Consider the following 18047-nt stretch of genomic DNA (forward strand, 5'->3'; position numbering starts at 1 on the left):
TTTCTGGGCTCTCTATTCTATTCCATTGATCTATGTGCCTATTCTTGTGCCAGTACCAGGCAGTTTTGAGAACAGTGGCTTTGTAATACAACTTGATATCTGGTATTGAGATCCCACCTACTTTGTTCTTTTTCAGGATTGCTGCAGCTATTCGGGGTCTTTTTTTATTCCAGATGAATTTTTGGAAAGTTCGTTCTAGATCTCTGAAGTATGCTGTTGGTACTTTAATGGGAAGTGCGTTGAATTTATAGATTGCTTTGGGTAGTATGGACATTTTGATGATGTTGATTCTACCAATCCATGAACACGGTATGTTCTTCCATCTGTTTATGTCTTCCTCTATGTCTTTTTTCAACGTCCTGTAGTTTTCTGAGTATAGGTCTTTTACCTCTTTAGTTAAGTTTATTCCTAGGTAGCTTAGTTTTTTTGGTGCAATGGTAAACGGGATTGTTTTTATAATCTCTCTTTCTGAAAGTTCACTATTGGTGTATAGAAATGCCTCAGATTTCTTGGGGTTAATTTTGTATCCTGCTACATTGCCAAATTCATGTATTAAGTCTAGTAGCTTTTTGATGGAATCTCTAGGGTTTTGTATGTATAATATCATGTCGTCTGCAAATAAGGACAGTTTTACTTCCTCTTTTCCAATTTGGATGCCTTTTATTTCTTCTTCTTGCCGAATTGCAATGGCTAACACTTCCAGTACTATGTTGAACAGGAGTGGTGAGAGGGGGCATCCCTGTCTTGTTCCTGTTCTTAGGGGAAATGGTGTTAGTTTTTGTCCGTTGAGTATGATGTTGGCTGTGGGCCTGTCATATATGGCTTTTATTATGTTGAGGTATGATCCTTCTACTCCCACCTTGCTGAGAGTTTTTATCAAAAATGGGTGTTGAATTTTGTCAAATGCTTTTTCTGCATCAATTGATATGACCATGTGGTTTTTTTCTTTCAATTTGTTTATGTGATGTATCACGTTTATTGATTTGCGGATATTGTACCATCCTTGCATACCTGGGATAAATCCTACTTGGTCATGGTGTATGATCTTTCGGATGTACTGCTGGATCCGATTTGCTAAGATTTTGTTGAGGATTTTGGCATCTATGTTCATGAGGGATATTGGCCTGTAATTCTCTTTCATTGTGTTGTCTTTACCTGGTTTTGGTATTAGGGTGATGCTGGCTTCATAGAATGAGCTTGGAAGTGTTCCTTCCTCTTGAATTTTTTGTAGTAGTCTGAGGAGGATAGGTTTTAGTTCTTCCTTGAATGTTTGGTAAAACTCCCCTGTGAAGCCGTCTGGTCCTGGGCTTTTGTTTGATGGAAGCTTTTTGATGACTGCTTCAATTTCTTCCATAGTAATTGGCCTGTTGAGATTTTTAGATTCTTCCTGATTGAGTTTTGGAATGCTGTATTTTTCTAGGAATTTGTCCATTTCCTCCAGGTTGTCTAGTTTGTTGGAGTAAAGCTGTCCATAGTATTTTTTAACAATCATTTGTATTTCTGTGGGGTCTGTTGTTATTTCGCCTCTATCGTTTCTGATTTTATTTATTTGGGTCCTCTCTCTCTGCTTCTTGGTGAGTCTGGCTAGAGGTTTATCAATCTTGTTTATCCTTTCAAAGAACCAGCTCTTGGTTTCATTGATTTTCTGTATTGTTTTTTTGGTCTCTATGTCATTTATTTCTGCTCTAATCTTTATTATCTCCTTCCTTCTGCTCACTCTGGGGTTTTCTTGTTGCTCTCTTTCTAATTCTTTGAGTTGTAGAGTTAGATGATTTACTACCATTTTTTCTTGTTTTTTGAGATAGGCCTGTAGAGCTATAAACTTCCCTCTCAGGACTGCTTTCAATGTGTCCCATAGGTTTTGGATTGTTGTGTTTTCATTGTCATTAGTTTCCAGGATGTTTTTAATTTCTTCTTTGATCTCATTGGTAACCCAATCAATATTTAATAGCATGCTATTCAGCTTCCAGGTGTTTGAGTATTTTGGGTTGTTTTTATTGTAGTTTATTTCTAATATTATGCCATCGTGGTCTGCGAAGACGCTTTTTATGATTTCAATCTTCTTGAATTTGGGGATACTTTGCTTGTGACCCAATATGTGGTCTATTTTTGAATATGTCCCATGAGCACCTGAGAAGAACGTATATTCTCTGGCTTTGGGGTGAAGTGTTCTGAAGATGTCTATTAAGTCCATCTGATCTAGTGAGTCATTTAGGATTGCTGTATCTTTGCTGATTGTTTGTCTGTAGGACTTATCCAGTGCTGTCAATGGTGTATTAAAGTCCCCTACTATGATTGTATTGTTGTCGATCTCTCCTTTGATATTTTCCAGGAGTTTTTTTATGAATTTGGGTGCTCCTACATTGGGTGCATATATGTTTACCAGGGTTATATCTTCTTGTTGTATTGATCCCTTTAGTATTATGAAGTGGCCTTCCTTATCTCTTGTTAAGGCCTTCACTTTGAGGTCTATTTTGTCCGATATAAGTATTGCTACCCCAGCTTTCTTTTCCTTTCCATTTGCCTGAAAGATATTTTTCCATCCTTTCACTTTCAGTCTGTGTGAGTCCCTTCTAATGAGGTGGGTTTCTTGTAGACAGCAGATGTATGGGTCATGTTTTTTTATCCATTCAGCCACTCGATGTCTTTTGGTTGGAGCATTTAGTCCGTTTACGTTTAAAGTTATTATTGAAAGGTACTTGTTTGTAGCCATTTCTTTTTGTGTGTGTGTGTGGCTGTTTTCTTTCTGAGCTTTTTATTTCTTCTTTTTATACCAGTCCCTTTAGCATTCCTTGCATTGCTGGCTTGGTGGTGACAAACTCCCTTAGTCTTTTTTTGTCTGTGAAGCTTCTTATTTCCCCTTCAAGTTTGAATGATAGCCTTGCTGGATAGAGTATTCTTGGATTCAGTCCTTTGCTTTGCATCACTTTGTAAATTTCAGTCCATTCTTTTCTGGCCTGATGTGTTTCTGTTGAGAAGTCATTTGACAATCTAATGGGAGATCCCTTGTATGTAACTTTCCGTCTCTCTCTTGCAGCCTGTAAGATTCTCTCTTTGTCCTGAACATTTGCCATGGTGATTATGATGTGTCTTGGTGTGGGTCTTTTCGGGTTCACCTTGTTTGGGACTCTCTGGGCTTGTGTGACTTTTTTCTTCCCCACCTCAGGAAAGTTTTCTGATATTATTTCTTCGAGTAGGTTTTCTAATCCTTGTTCATCTTTCTGTTGTTCTGGTACTCCTATTATTCGTATGTTGTTTCGTTTCATGTTGTCCCAAAGCTCCCTTAGGCTCTCCTCCTGTCTTTTAATTTTTTTCTCCAATTGCAGTACATTTTGGGTGTGTTTTGCTTCCTTGTCTTCTAATTCACTTATTCGGTCCTCCGCTTCTCCTAGTCTACTGTTGATACTTTCAATGGAGTTTTTCATTGCAGCTATATCACTCTTCATTTCTTCTTGGGTCTTACTTAGGTTGTTGATTTTTTCATCTGTTTCTTCTAGCTTCTTCCATATGTTATCGATTTTTTCATCTGTTTCTTCTAGCTTCTTCCATATGTTATCGATTTTTTCATCTGTTTCTTCTTGCTTCTTGCAGAGGTTGTCGATTTTTTCCTCCATCCGGTTTATGCACTCTAGGATCCTTATTCTGAATTCTTTATCTGTCATGTTGCATGCCTCTGTATTACTTAGCTGCTTTTCTGGAGAGTCCTCCTTCTCTTTCCTTTGGGGGTTTCTTTGTCTACCCATGTTTGATCTCACTGACATATCTAGACGTTGAGTTGTTCAGTGGTTGCTCCCTTGGTGGCAGTGACTCCTTGGTCTGTGGTTGCTCTTCGGGCGGTTGTGGTAGCAGCTGCTCTTCAGTTGGCAGCAGCTCCTCTGGTGGGTGCTGTTCACAGCTGTGGTGGCTCTTCCGGCTGGTGGGGTGAGGTTTCACGTACAGCTGCTGTTCCTCAGCAGAGGATGAGGTGCTCAGGAGGTTGCTGTTGCTTGGATCTGCTGCGTTGATTTAAAGGCACAAAATACAACACAACAAGGCACCACGTACCAGGCACTATACACAAATATATTCACGATATTAATAACCCCAATTAAAGGTGACCACCTGAATTAAGAGAATTAGGGGATAAGGAAGAAGGAAGAGAAAAAGATAAAAGAGAAAAAGGAAAAGAAAAGTAGGGACCAAAAAAAGGGAGTGCAAAAATGAAATTGGGAAAAAGGAAGGGGGAAAATAAAAGCGAGAAAAGAAAAGAAAAAAAAAAAAAAAGAGCGAAAAGAGAGAATGAAGTGGAAGAGGGAAGAGACTTTTTATATGAGGAGAATACTCCTATAGAACAGCCATTAATCCCAACAAATTCCAGCAACAGCTCCCTGGATATGAATGCAAACTAGAAACAACCAATAATATAACGATGAAAATAGAATGGTGAACACTAATCCCAAAATAAAATAAAGAAAAAATAAAATGGCACTTTAAAAAATGGTAAAATGGTAGCAGTAATAATACTGGTTAAAAATAAGAAGGTAGTAATTAAAAGGGTAAAATCAGGTGATGGAAAAAGAAGAAAAGAAAGAAAAAAAAAAGATGAAAAAAAAAAGAACAGAAAAAAAAAGAATGAAAAAAAAAATTGGTTTCTTAGTTAAAAAGTGAAAAAAGAAAAAAAATTGCAGTAGTGAAGGTCCTTCGTTTCTTCTATTCTTCAGTGTGGCTCGCCTTAGACCTTCCAGGTATTCAGGAGAGTGTTGAGTTTCCCTGCGATATACTGTTCCTCTGTGTTGTAAACCACAGTCCTTATTTTAAAGCATGCCGCATTTATTTCCCAGACTGCCTTATTTTGTGTTTAGCAAAGAGTCAGTTTGTGGGTCAGCCTCTGGGTGGCAGTGTTCTGGGGTTGGCCTCTGAGGCTATAGGGCCTCTCTGTCCAGTGGAAGTTCACTGCCCAGAGCTGACTGCGTAATAGTTAGTTACCGGCGCTATGTTGTTGCTGGGATTGAAAATCCCCCTATAGGCCAGACCCTGTTAACTCCCAGGGACTGATCAGGTTATCTTAATCCTTGATCTCGTACAGGGTGGAATCTGGGTGTGGCTGTGCTCCTTGCCTGAGGGCTGGGGGGAGGAGACTCCCTCTCAGGAGCGGGTGGATGCCCCAGTCCCGGGCTCTGGGGTGTCTCAGCACTCAATTCACTACCACCTCTCCCGGCTCCCCCTCTTTCCCCAGTCTCTCCCCAGATTCCACTCCCCAGCACACTCTCCCTCTCTTCAGCACAGGTGAGTGTCTGTATCCGAAATGTCCCATGAACAGGATTCAGTGAAAACAAACAACCAAATGCCGGCCGCGGAAACGGGGAAGGCTTGGTTTCTGTAAGCTTTTTCTCTTACCGGGACTGCATGGTCAGGTCAGCTCTTCAGGCTGCCCCCTTTAGGCTCAGTCCTCCGTGATCACAGAACCCAGCTCTCAATTTCCCTGGCGGCGCCAGGAATCCCGCGGTTCTCCTTTCCCCCTGTCAGGGGCTGTGCCTGTCCCAAGGGACGCGGCTGTCTGCCACGCGGTCTCCCTCCGACTTTCTGGGCTCAGAGGTCTGGCAAACTTTCCTGCCCAAATCCCTGGTTTTTTTTTTACCTTACCAGGGAAGTTCTGCTCTTCCCGGCTGTAAACCCTCTCACCAGCTGAGCAATTTCGCCAATTCGGTGTGAGTGTTACTAGCTTCAGCTGCTCGTTCCATTTGCTCCGGGACACGACCTGGGACACGTCTGCCTATATCGCCGCCATCTTCAAGAGCCCACCGTAATTTTATTTATATGTGGAATATAAAAAAAACAAAACAAAACCAGATTCAATAATACAGAGAACAGATTAGCGATTGCCAGAGTGAAGGATGGGGCAGGAGAAACAGATGAGGGGGATCAAGAGATACAAACTTACAGATATAAAATAAATAAATAATGGAATATAATATGCAACATGGGTAATACAGTTAGTAATAGTGTCTGAACTTTGTATAGTGACAGATGGTAACTAGACTTATTATGCTGATCATTACTCAGTGTATTGAAATATCAAATCACTGTACAGTATACTTAAATGAATATAATACTGTATGACAATTATACTTCAATTAAAATGGTCACCTCATTAAGATAATAAAACATAGTTTTGTCCCTCTCATTACTTAGGCATTTCCAAGGGTTTTAGTAACTCAGTGCCAGAAATAGGGATGAATATATATTTCTTATTATAAATCACAATATCACAAGCTATGGTCTAAATACATTAGAAATATTGAAACATTTTGAAAAAACTTTTAAAAGCACAAATAATTTGTTGTACCATGTCCATTTGTGTTAATACATGAGTTTTATTGGCCCCCTGAAATTTTTCCATTATAATTCAAACTAGAGGCCTGGCGCACAAAATTCATGTGTGGGTATGGTTCCTAGGCCTGGCCTGTGATCAGGACCATCTTCTCTGGCTTCCCACAGACAGCCCCACCCCCTGCCACCACCCACCCCTGGTTCCCCGTTTGCCATAGGGCAATTGAAGCCTGCAGACTGGGGAAAAAGACTTAGAGGTGGTCAGTGTGCCTCATTGTGCCTGGTCCAGCAGTCATTCTGCTGTTAGAGTCAATTGGTATATTACCCTTTTATTATATAGGATTATGTAGCCTTTCTCCATTGTTTACAATGATTTTTATATATAGAACATCAATACAAGAAATACTAGTAACAATGATTAAAATGAAGGTATAATTTGGGTCAAATCCACATGTTTTATATCCATTTGTATCCTAATTATTTCAAGTTTGTGAACAGGATCACAGATTTAAATTCTAAGATAGCTTACTTCCATAGAACTCTACGAATAGTTCCCTAACATCACAGCTAGTATTCACTTTAATTTAATGACCCAAATTTAAAGTTATAATTTCTACATGCTATATGAAAAATATATATTTAAGACCAATATTCCCTCAACAGTACTAAAATCAGTGATAGCAACAGTTCATTTGCAATCATATTTTTATCTATGTCAGCTTTAATATGAGGCTAGTTATCTTTCAAAAATCCAAGTGTGTCTCTTTTCCTTCATGTGGCAGAGACAACTAACTACTCAACTAGGAAAATGTTCCTTCTTTTGCAGAGAACAGTATTGTTGCTGGGGAGCACTCATCCTGTCAAGGACTATATTTCCCACATCCCTTTCCTTCCACCCCACTCTTATATCTTGGCGGGTCCATTTGACTGTTCTCTATGGAATGTGAACAATCCCATCCAGGATTAAATAATTAAGTATCAGATACACAATCCTCCTCAAATTGGCCCTGCTCTTTGGGCAGCTGAATGTTGTCAATGCAGCAGGGGAATCTGAGGAGACCTTAGAGAAATAAGGAGCAACCAGAGGGAGGAAAGGACATATGGGTCAACAGTGAGGGAAAGCCACCCGATAGACATCCATTTGACTTTATGATACCAAGAGATACGTTTTTGTTTTGTTAAGCTTTTGAGATTTGCCTTTGTTACCACATGCACATACTGTTAAGCTCAGTATTACATGTAAGAAAACAATTGACAACAAACTTCCCTGAGAAGCACCACCTACATATGATAGCTTAGATCTCCCTTCTAGATTTGCTTCCTAAGACCAAGTCTTTCCTGTCAATAATATTCATCATATTTAATTAATATTTTTGTTTATGTCTACCTTTTATAGTAGACTGTAAGCTTTATGCTGTCTAATTTTTCCTGAGCTGTATTCCCAACACCTAGCTTAGTGCCTGACACCTAAGCATTTAATAAACTAGAGGCCTAGTGCACTACTTTGTGCACAGATGGGGTCCAGCCGGCCCTCCCAGAATGGTGCCAATCAGAGCTGGTCGCCGGTGGGTGAAGGGGCCGTGGGAGGTTGGCTGGATGGCCCCACCTCTGACTGGGGTCTGGGCTGGCTGGGAGGAGGAACTGTGGGAGGTTGGCCTGTCGGCTCTGCCCCCATCGGGCCAGTTGGCCTGCCACAGTGTGTGTCATAGCAACTGGTTGTTCCAGTCATTCTAGGCACTTGGCTTTTATATACACTGAGTGGCCAGATTATTATGAACACTTGATGTCTGTAGGCAAATTATTCATATACTGAATCGTATGGGATATGGAAGCCAAAGGCCTGTTCGAACACCTTTGCTGTCTGCAGTTACCAAGATAAAATGTCTCCAATTCGCACAGAAACACAAGGATTGGACAGTCGAACATTGGAAAAAAGTCATGTGGTCTGATGAATCACGTTTCCAGTTGCATCATGCAGATGGCAGGGTGAGAACTTGGCAGAAATAGTATGAAAGCATCCACCCCACATGCATGAGTACAACCCTTCAAGCTGGTGGGGGCAGTGTTATGGTTTGGGGCATGTTTTCCTGGGATGATTTGGGCCCTTTAATTCATGTGGAACAACGTCTGAATAGCACAACATACCTAAGTACCGTTGCTGATCAGGTTCATCCTATCATGTTGATGGAGTATCCCAATGGAGATGGCTTCTTCCAACATGACAATGTGCCATGCCATTGTGCTCGTATTGTGCAGGAGTGGTTTCAAGAACATGAGGGAGACTTTACCTTGCTTAGGTGGCCCCTACAGTCACCAGGTCTCAATCCAATTGAGCATTTGTGGGACGAAGTTAAGAGAGCCATCAGGCAGCTGGTTCCACAACCATCAAATCTCACAGAACTGGACAGTGCTATTCATCAGGCATGGTGTCAGATTCCTCGCATCACCTTTCAACATCTTGTGGAGTCAATGCCAAGAAGAATCGCCACAGTATTGAAGGCAAAAGGTGGCCCAACGAAGTACTGATGGGGTGGTCATAATAATCTGGCCACTCAGTGTATACAGATATCTCAGAAATTAACAAGTGCCTGTTATTCAAAGTAACATTTCTGTCTACTTGAGAATTGAAAGGAGAATAGAAGGAAACAATCAATAGTTTGATGGAGAGGGTAATTTCTGATTCTAGGAAAACAGTGTCATATCAAGAGTCATTTTATAGCATTTATAAACTACCCAGTAATATTTCTGATACATACACACACACACACACACACACACACACACTACAAATCAGCTCAAGATTACAGGCATAACTCAGAGATATTGTACATTTAGTTCCAGACCACCACAAGAAAATGCGTTTAAAACCTTTGCTGGTGGAGGGTCTTGCCTTTAATATGTAAAAATCACAACATCTGTAATGTGCAATAAAGCAAAGCACAATGAAACCAGGTCTGCCTGTATCTCTCTTCTCCCAATTCAACCCAATGAATAATGCAGCTTACTTTCTAAAAGTAACATACATTACTTCTCATAATTGACTGGTTCTTACCTTATTTAAAATAATAATAAAATTCTAAGACAGAAAATCTGTGATCATAGCTGATATGTTTTAACCCCAAAACTAGATTGGGTGCCTGACTTCAGGTTGGAAAAGGGCAGCTTTTAGAGTAGAAGTTTGGATATTTATTATAGGATATAAAATGGCTTACAAAATCACTGGGAGGGCCCAGGGAGCAGACTCTAGGCTCAGCTTTCAAAAAGTATGCCTCATACTTGAGCACCAAAGGCACTGCTGCTCCTTTTACTATCAAGAAACCCACTGCTGAGGGTTAGAACTGCCAGCTCGCAAACTGTTTTGTCTCTGCCACCATCTGTACCAGCAGAATGATGATGGTCTAATTCCCTAATCCTTCTCCCAAAAACTCACTTCCAAATTCTCGTTTCATCCAAACCCATCTGATTGACAGAATCTAAAACACACACAGAAATCATGTTGAAATTTGCCCGAGTAATGTAGCTTTTCGTCTTCCGATCTTTGTAGTTTAGCACGCCACAGACACTGAGCTAAACAATCCAGGCTATTTACAAACACCTTGACTAGCCTATGTTTTACAATGATTTTAAATAGCCTTTAGCCACAGAAAAACCCAGAGCCCTTCTCCTTCCAGCTTCTCCTCCAAGATTCTAGCGCTTCTTCAATCACCTCCATTTCTAAGCACTCCGTTTCCTGAGAATATATCCAGCCTCCCTAATGGTTCATTGTGACAAAATTTCACCAGTCACCGGTGAGATATTTGCCTTAATAGCTTAAATAGCATCCAGCCCTAAGGATCAGAAATATTACCAGTTTGCCTTACAGCTATTCCTCATGCATCTCAGTCACCACCAAAACCCCAGTCTTCCAGATTAGCCATCATAAAAACACTAATTCTCATATCCAAGAACCCTTCAACCCTTCCCTCACAAGCTTTATTAATATTCCCTTTAAAACTTACTCTCTGATATTCCAAGGTCTAGTGAAAATCATTCAATTTATTACTTCTGATTATCTGACACATAGGTCTTCTTAAAGGCATGCTTCTCCTTTCACCTTAAGAAGATGCTGTTTTTCCCCCTCTCACACATCAAAGTAGAAGAAGTAAGAACACCGCATAAGTAGACTAAATGTCCTGTTTGCTTCTCCTTGATATTTCTGAACTCTCTCTTACCTCTTTGAAAACCCCAGCTCCTTTGAAGTGCATGTTATCAGACTTCCCTACTCCATACCCTTCCTAATTGTCCTCATCTTCTGACATCTCAACATATCCCTCACTCATTGGTAATGTTGGTCCCAGTTTACTGTCTCCCAATTCACAACTGATGCTCTCAGCATTCTTAGCTACATAAAAATAAAAAATCAAGAATGCAATCCATCTAACATTGTGGATTCTCATGTCTTTGATATCCTTGTGTTCAATGATCTTTTTATCCTCCTTACCTTTGTCACCCATGCATATGACCATACAACAGACCATGTCATCACTGACAACTGTACCTGCTATCTATCATATCTAACCCTCCTGGGTCACTTATTCTGAAATTCCAACAGTCTTCTGATATCACTGAGGCCTTCTCTCTACCACATCAGATTTTCGCTATTTGTCAGCTCCCTCTATCTTCATATCCCTTTTTCTCAGCCAAGAAATAACAAGTGTTGGTGATGAGGCAAGAGAACCTTTGTGGGGATATAAGTTGGTACAGCCACTATGGAAATCAGTATGGAGAATCCTCAAAAATTTCAAAACAGAATTATCACATAATCTAGCAATTCCAATTCTGGGTGCTTATCCAAAAGAAACAAAATTAGTATCTAAAAAAGATATCTGACAATAGGCAAATGGAAGAAACCTAAGTGATAAATGAATAAAGAAAAAATATGTGCATGTGCACACAAATATATATGTTGTGAGGCCAAAGTAGGTTTACAGTTAGCTGTTCTTATGGAAAATAATACAATAATTAAATAATAATACAAGAATAAACTCAGTGTTTTTGAGTACTCACAACTATAAATCTACTTTTAGGTTTGTGTGTGTGTGTGTGTGTGCATGCTTGTATACAGTGTGTCCCCCAAAAAATGTATACACACTTTACCAGCTGATAGCTCAATTTTAAAAATAAAATCTACTTTAATAAACATTGCCTTTATAAGTATTCAAAGTTTGTGTATACATTTTGGGACACCCTATATACTATTCAGCTAAAAAACAGAATAAAATCTTGCCATTTGTGACAACATGGATGGACTTTAATGGAATTATGCTAGATGAAATAAGTCAGATAGAAAAAGATAAATACTGTATGATCTCATCTATAATTAGAATTAAAAAAAAACCACAAAAAAGAAAAACAAAAGAACAAACTGACCTCACAGATACAGAGAACAGATTGGTGGTTGCCTGAGGCAGGGTGTGGGGAAGGGTGAAATGGGTAAAGGGGGTCAAAGGTACAAATTTTCCATTATAAAATGAATAAGTCTTGAGGAAGTAATGACAGCATTATTACTATAGTTAATAACACTGCCTTGCATATTTGAATGTAGCTAGAAGAGTAGATCTTGAAAGTCCTCATCTCCAAAAAAAAAAAAAAAATTGTGCCTATGCATGGTGAAGGATGTTAACTGGACTTATTATGGTGATCATTTTGCAATATATAAAAATATCAAGTCACTACATTATACATCTCAAACTAATATAATCTTATGTAAGTTACCCTTCAATAATAAAAGGAAAAAGCTGAACCCAGCAGCTAAAAATGCCTAGTTCACTCAGCAGTACCATCAGAAGTTTATAACAACACAAGGAATGCTTTAACAATGCCTGATTGCCTTACTACTACTACACTCCCACAGTAAATTCACATACCCCTCTTCAAGGTGACTATTTCACAATGCCTTCTGCTCCTGAAGTTCCCTAGACCTTTTTATCTCATCATCCCCAGCTGATGATGTCACTGATAATTCATAAAGACAATAAATGCAATGAAATAAAGATTATTTAATTTTACCACCATTAATTCTTCCAGTTCACTCACATCTGTAGTCCATAATCTGTCTTCCATCAAGTTACCATGGAAGAAGTGCTTCTACTCCTATCTAAAGCCAAACTCTCTATCCATGTATCCATGTTCTGGATCTCTCTCATTCTCTCTCTCTCTCTCTCTCTCTCTCTCTCTCTCTCTCTCTCTTCTGCATTATCAGTTCCTTCTTTACTGACTAATTTAATATCACCTAATTTAACCAGTATCCACAGACATCCACCCATAAGCATAATTCTCTAGAATTTCCACTGGATTCCCATTTCCCTACTGTAGTAAAAGTCATCCAAGGTGTCTATCATGTCTGTATCTACTTCTTCACCTTCCACTTTTATTTGTTTAGTGAATGTGGGTGTGTACGAGGGGGTGGTTATCATTAAATGTACACAAATAGTACTTTAATTGCCATCAGACCAATGAGTTGGCTTTCCCCCCCTGGTGACATGACTGAGAGGTAACAATTCCTTTCCTATAATGTAACTCATGAGTTTTGGAAACACTTTAAAATGGAGAACAGATGGGCTCAGTTGTGGGACACATCTCACTGAGATGCCCTATTTCTCAAACCACGTAACTAGAGAAAAAGAATTTGGCTGTGTTTTTAAGAAATGTGAAATCCTGAAATAACAGAAATGGTCACTAACCTGTACTTCTATGAGAAAAGGTAGATTTTGTTGGAAAGGGAAAATAATTATATGTAATTATGTCTGAATTATAGTGAACCATGTATCCATGATACTACAATGTGGTACAATACAGAAAGCACAGCTACATTTCATACTGTAGAAACTTACAAAATTTATGACTTTACAGAGGTAGTTGATCAAATATACTGTGAGACTAAATTAAAACTCACAATATTATCCCTATAGAAGAGAAATGGCCTAAAGATTTAACACTGATGAATGATAAGTAGTATTCTCACTCAATAGATGTATACTTTAAAATGCAGATACTTGTTAAGTCAGGGAGACAAAAATTTTTAAAGTTAGTCCAAAATATGAGAATGTTTGTGCTATTCTTTGAAAATATTATTGAATTATTCAATTGTCTATTTAAATTTATACCCATACCTTATTAATTATTAAAGATATTGGAATTTGGTATATTTCAATTATCTATGTAATTATATGATGCTTTTTTTTCTTTTTTAAGAATATATTGATTCTTATAGAGAGAGGAAGGGACAGGGAGAGAGAGAAAAAAACATGGATTGGCTGCCTCCTAGCCACCCACTGTGGGGATTGAGCCCACAACTCAGGCATGTGCCCCAACCAGAAATCAAACCAGAGACCTCTCAGTGCATGGGACAATGCTCAACTAATTGAGTCACATCAGCCAGGACGTTTTTTTCTCTCTTTACATTCATTCATCAGTTGATACACATTTGAACTGTTTCTTATTTGGGGCTTTTTGTGATATGGATATTCTTATACAAGTGAGTGTGGAAAAGTAGTTTTGATCTAATGACTTTAGATTAAAGTAGTTTTGATCTGATGACTTTAGATCAACATGTCTTTGTTGTTGTTGTTTTCTTTCTATTGTAAATTAGAGTCAAATTTGTCAGCATTTTTATACCTTGATAAAAACAAAAAACAAAAAATCCCTCCCCCTAAAGGCATAATAATGTGATGTTGTAATCTTTTCTAGTGTTTTAATACTTTTTTAATTTCATATTTTTTGTTCACCTTTTTTATTGTTGTTGTTAATCCCCAACTGAAGATATTTTTCCATTGATTTTTTAGAGAGAGTGAAAGGGACGGGGAGATAAAGAGAGAGAGAGAAAAACATCTATGTGAGAGAATCACTGATTGCCTGCCTCTTGCATGCCCCTTATTTGGGATCCAGTCTGAAACCCAGGCATGTGTTCTGACCAGGAATCTAACTGTGACCTCCTGGTTCATGGGTTGATGTTCAACCACTGAGCCATACCTGCCAGGCTTGTTTACCCTTTGACCCTCTTCTGTCTATATCTATTTCTTCATCTTCCATTTTTCATTAAATGTACTCAAATAGTGCTTTAATTGTCATCAGTTCAATGAAATGGCTTTTAATGAGAACACCAAAAACATTTTGCCAAAGTAAATGATTATCTGTTCTTGTTTTATTCAACCATTCATTAGCATTTGACACAATAGATTATTCCTTCTTCCTGAAAACGTGTCTAGGTTCCCCAGACCTTATGCTCTTGAGGTTTTTTTTTACTTTGTGGACTACTATTTTTTACTAGGACTTCCATTTCCTCCAAACCTGAAAAGTCTGTAGCAATGTCTTAGAATCCCCTTTTTTCTTTCGGTACTCAACCAATGTAACCTCATCTAGCTCCCCAGGGCTTCAAATGTGCCTCAACCAGGAATCAAGCCAGAGACCTCTCAGTGCATGGGACAATGCTCAGCTAACTGATCCACACCAGCCAAGGCATATTTTCTTTCTGTACCCAGCCAAAGTATATACTGAAAACTTTCAAACTTATATATCTTGCCTAGTGGGAAATCTTCCCTGAAAAATAAGACTCATATCCAATTATTTAACATCTTCTCCATTTCAGCTTGTTGTTTTTCCTGCAAATATACTCCCTCCAAAAAATTACCCAGTATATGATACCATCTTTCACACAATAACAGAAACCAAAATATTGTGGTGTCATGTTGGATTATTTGTTTCTTGTTACACTACACAACCAATCCCCCGTCACTTCTGTCAGTTACATCTCGAAAATATTTCCCAAATATGATGAGTTTTCCCCATTTCTACTTCCCCAGCCCTTCTCAAGTTCACCTTCCCCTTGTGCATGTACCACTGTAGCAGCAATTCTCTTAGTCTCCCCCTTATCCTCCTCTTGCCTCATTTCCAAGCAAGAATGGTCTTTCTTAAGTGTTTGAGACCAAGTTACTCTCCTGCCTGAAATCTTCAAAAGAATACACTTATATTAAAATCTAAACTTTTTACTGCAATCCCTAAATCTCTCTATAATCTGAAGGCCTCTCCTCTCTGCATACGGTCTTTCCCTACACTTTCTTTGTTCACTTCATTTTACTCACGGTTACCTACTTGTGCCCTTTAAACCCATGAAGATCATTTCATCCAAAGGGAATTTGCTTATGCTGCTCTGCTTAGAGAGCCCTTCGCATCATAAGGAAATCACTCAAATGTCATCTCAGCAGAGACCTTCCCTGACTACAGTAGACACCAGCTGCCACTCCCTACCATATTTTCCTATTTTATTCTTTCCTGGTAGCATATAAAAACCCTAAACTTATTTTATTGATTGGATTGCACATTTATTTACTCTCTTCCCCATTTGAGTATGAACTCTCTGAAGGAAAGGGCTCAATTTCTTTTGCTTATTGTTATCAAAATATACACAGAATGGTGCCTGGCCCACTATATAATTACATGATAACCAAATCTGTGAATTGTTAAGTCAAATTTGTCAGCACTTTTTATGCCTTGATAAAAACACACAAAATTATGATATATAATTATATATCATAAAACCTAAGGGGTCTTTCTCTAGAATCTTTATTTACTTTTACACTTCTGCACCTCTAGGTATATCATGGAAATGACATAACTTCGTAAACATCCTACACTAAAATATGACATGAAAAATATTTCAACCTCTCATTTTCAGAAAATGTATACCATTTTAATATTTTTCAGCATATTTCTTAATTGAATACATTAGCAAAGCAATTAGAGCAGTACTAAATATTTATTCATTTATTTATAGTCAGCCAGTCATTCCTCAATTTAGCTGTATTCTCCAAAAATCCTTTTTTTAAATGCTAACCCTTGTTACCTGAGAATGTGACTATATATGGAGATAGAGTCAGTAAAGAGGTGATTAAAATAAAACAAGACTATTAGAGAGGGCCTTAATTGAATGTGACTGATGTCTTTATAAGAAGAGGAGATTAGAACATAAACACACATGTGAAGATGTTGATAGATGTGTATCTACAAGCCAAAGAGAGAGGCCTCAGAAGAAACCAACCCTTACTTCTAGCCTCTAGAATTGTGACAAAACATATTTCTGTTGTGTGAGTCACCATGCCTGTGGTACTTTGTCATGGCAGCACTAGAAAATTAATTGACAGCTAAGAATAGCAACCAGCTAATACAGTATGCTTTTCTTAGTAGTGTGGTTCAGTTACATTTTTTAAATTAACTATTTTACAACAAAAATGTTAAGCTTCACACATCTTAGTACTTGGATGTCTATTTTTATTCGTTCTAAAGGATGTTGTATTCTAGGGCTATTTTCCAGGCTGCTCAGATATATACCTTCATGGATAAATTAAAGAATCATTAAATGAATTGCCTGCACTACACTACCTGCTAGAAGATATGAAAGGTGAATGCATCTTTTCTTTTTCTGTTTCAAGTTCTTTGTGTGAGTATAAATGTCAAAATTGAATCTTGTCCTTCCAATTATCTTTTTGTATTACAGCTGGCTGATTATCATTTAAAGTATCTTTTCAGCTCATGTCACAGATTTTTCAGGGAACATCTCAAAAGCACAACTTGAGAGTGCTCTACTCTTGAGATTTAGTCTTTGAGAAAACCCCAGAGCTGGAGAATTACTATCTCAAGCCAGCTGAGTGACTCTGCATTATGGTAGCATAACCTGAACACTCATTAAAAGTTTCCACCAAGGAAGCTCAAAGTGTTTGTTGAGGATTTATGAGAGTGCTGTAATAGCAAATAATTTGCACAATTTGCTCTGTTTCCATGAGCTGAGCACAGAATTTGCTGTCCTCATGTTAAATAAAGAGACAATGCTTATATATAGCCTTACCTTTTTTCAAATTCAAGTTAATATATTTTTATTTTATGTATAAAAAGTATAAAGAAAAAATGAAAATAAAGTATAGGCCCACTATCTTTCTGTAAAATTTTGGGGTATATCCTTCCAGCCATTACATATTAAAATTATATCTCTAACCCTTTCTTTCTGCCTATCTCTTTTTTTTCTTAATGAAATTGTATTACAAGTGTAGCCTATAAAATTCACTTAAGAGCATATTATAGACATCTTGATCTAAGTATTTGATGGAGGTACCATATTTGTGTGTGTGTGTGTGTGTGTGTGTGTGTGTGTGTGTGTGTGTAGCAATGTACTTTACCTTAACCATATACTTTAAAATGTTTTCTGGTTTTCTTATAAAAGTATTCTTCTGTAAATCCATATATATGTAAGTTTTTAATTATTTCCTTAAGAGAAATTCCTCACTGTGGATTTTATGGACTAAAATGTCTGCTAATCTTCAAATTACATACTGCATACTCTCAAGTTGCCCTTTGAAAGAGCCTGTCATTTAACCTACAACAAAGAGTTCATGGAAACTCCCACCTGCTCACAGATTTGTACCACTGTGGCACATCTTTTTTTTTTTTAAATATATTTTATTGATTTTTCACAGAGAGGAAGGGAGAGAGATAGAGAGTTAGAAACATCGATGAGAGAGAAACATCGATCAGCTGCCTCATGCACATCTCTTACTGGGGATGTGCCCGCAACCCAGGTACATGCCCTTGACCGGAATCGAACCTGGGACCTTTCAGTCCGCAGGCCGACGCTCTATCCACTGAGCCAAACCGGTTTCGGCTGTGGCACATCTTTAATTGCTAATAAATTTGTTTATATCACCACTTGA

The 18047-nt window shown here is 38.2% G+C and overlaps 1 protein-coding gene across 2 annotated transcripts in view; it reads right to left on the reverse strand.

Annotated features, from left to right (window-relative positions):
• LRFN5 (leucine rich repeat and fibronectin type III domain containing 5) overlaps positions 1-18047 on the reverse strand; it is a 308108-nt gene that overhangs the window by 243858 nt on the left and 46203 nt on the right. The gene's annotated exons all lie outside the window — the stretch shown is intronic.

Source organism: Myotis daubentonii, chromosome 1 (assembly GCF_963259705.1).
Source record: "Myotis daubentonii chromosome 1, mMyoDau2.1, whole genome shotgun sequence".
NCBI lineage: Eukaryota > Metazoa > Chordata > Mammalia > Chiroptera > Vespertilionidae > Myotis > Myotis daubentonii.